Genomic DNA, 1665 nt, shown 5'->3' on the forward strand with positions numbered 1-1665 from the left:
AGTCTTCCGCACGTGGTTAAGACACGTAAGTGCTATTTCCCGTGTGGCTGAGATAAGCTGCAGCAATGGATCATGCGTACAGCGGAACGTGGCCGACAGCCAGACTAGAGCTGAGCAGGGAGCAGTCTGCGGGTCTCACTTGACCCCGCTGCAGGTGCTGCTGCAGGGACGCCTGCGATGAAGACTGCTCCATCCAGTGCCAGACTAATGCCCTATGTGAGCACTACCTGAAGACCAGATCCCTGTAAATCAGTTTTCTGTGTTTTCATCCGGCACACTACCTGTGAGCCCCTGTACGACACAGACACAGCAGCAATACGCTGCCTGGGATGGTAAGGTGGCTCCTCCAGCTGCCCATGCTGCCGAAGGCGCTCATGGCACATGAATGTCCCCAGCCAAGGCTTATGTGCAGCAGCAGCATGTGGTTTTCCTCCCAGAGGGAGGGCTGGAGTGGACTTTGCCACTGAGCTTTGCAGTGCCCATGAGCCCCAGCAGGAAGGAGGCGAATAGTGGTGGGTTTGTGGGAGGCAGAGCGGACATGAGCAGCATGCAAAGCGCTACGAGCAGGTCTTGCAGATGGGTAAAACCCAGTGCTGATGAATGCCCAGCACCCACAGGGAAGCGTCCTCAGGCACAGACCCCCGCTCCAGACCCCTGTGGGCAGCCCTGGCATACCATGTCCTATCACCTGCACTCCCAAACAGAGATGCTGGATGTGTCGCAGTCTTGCTGTGCGCCCTGACATAGGGACTGGCTTTGCAAACAGCTCTGCCACCATAGCAGAGGGCTGCCATTAAGGCATTCTGCTCAGAAAGGCTGTAAGGGAACAGAAAAAGCTGGAGAAATTCCAGGCAGGCGCCAAGAAGGAAACAGCGGTACCGTTCCAGAAGCGGAAGATAGACTCAAGGGAGAAAAATGTGAAAAGCAAACGATATTCAGGTCTGCAACCAGGCAGGCTAAAACACAGAGCAGGTGGAAAACTCACTAAAGCCACAGACGCTGTGAGCAAAGGTCTCCCACAGCATTTGTAGCAGGAAAACCAGTGGAGCAGTGGGAGGTGGCAGCCCCGCCAGCCCACTCTTGCCTTTAGGCTGCTTGAATCCCAGGCAGGGTGCCAGCACGGGGTGTGCAGTGCCATCCTGGGTTATTTTAGGACTGGACAGCTCGAGGACCAAGTTTCAGATTCAGACTCGGAGCTGAGTTTCCTGGAAATTATTCATTTTGCCTGGGTGGGGTGACCCAGGCAGCACTGGCACTGCCTATTGCAGTAGGTCACGATGTCTGACAGACAGAGCCTTGGGGCTGGGTTTGCTGGACATCCACTTTCCAGTAAATCACATATGTTTCCCTAGGAGGAGTTCTGGGGCTGGGTGTGCTGCAGCTATTGGTGCTGTGCTGCCAGTACGGAGCAGCCCTTGCTGCACTAGGTTGGGTTGAAAGGAAAAAAAACTTAATATTATTTGTTTTTGGGGGGTATCCTCCCCGAGATCTGCTACCAGCCCTGAAACTGGTACTACACTGATGCTGCTGAGGAGTGCCCCTAGTCTCCCAAGCCTGGATGAAGCGAGAAGTGTCTCCCTCCCTCTTTCAGCCCATCCAAGTGAAGATGTTGTGGCCAGTCCCCAGACCAGCAGAAGGCCATCGGTGCCTGGCTGGGGGCGGGGG

The sequence above is a fragment of the Eurypyga helias genome, unplaced genomic scaffold, assembly GCF_000690775.1.
Source record: "Eurypyga helias isolate BGI_N326 unplaced genomic scaffold, ASM69077v1 scaffold24731, whole genome shotgun sequence".
Lineage (NCBI taxonomy): Eukaryota > Metazoa > Chordata > Aves > Eurypygiformes > Eurypygidae > Eurypyga > Eurypyga helias.